Genomic DNA, 253 nt, shown 5'->3' on the forward strand with positions numbered 1-253 from the left:
TCAGCCAGTCTATGTCTTTTGGTTGGAGCATTTAATCCATTCACATTTAAAGTAATTATTGATATGTATGTTCCTATTACCATTTTCTTTTTTTTTTTTAATATTTGTGAAGGTATTAAACGCATCAATCTGAGATGCTTTATTAATTAATTAATTTATTTTTGCTGTGTTGGGTCTTCGTTTCTGTGCGAGGGCTTTCTCTAGTTGTGGCAAGCGGGAGCTACTCTTCATCGCGGTGCGCGGGCCTCTCACT

The sequence above is a fragment of the Neophocaena asiaeorientalis genome, unplaced genomic scaffold (genome assembly GCF_003031525.2).
Source record: "Neophocaena asiaeorientalis asiaeorientalis breed wild unplaced genomic scaffold, Neophocaena_asiaeorientalis_V1.1 scaffold41, whole genome shotgun sequence".
NCBI classification, from domain to species: domain Eukaryota; kingdom Metazoa; phylum Chordata; class Mammalia; order Artiodactyla; family Phocoenidae; genus Neophocaena; species Neophocaena asiaeorientalis.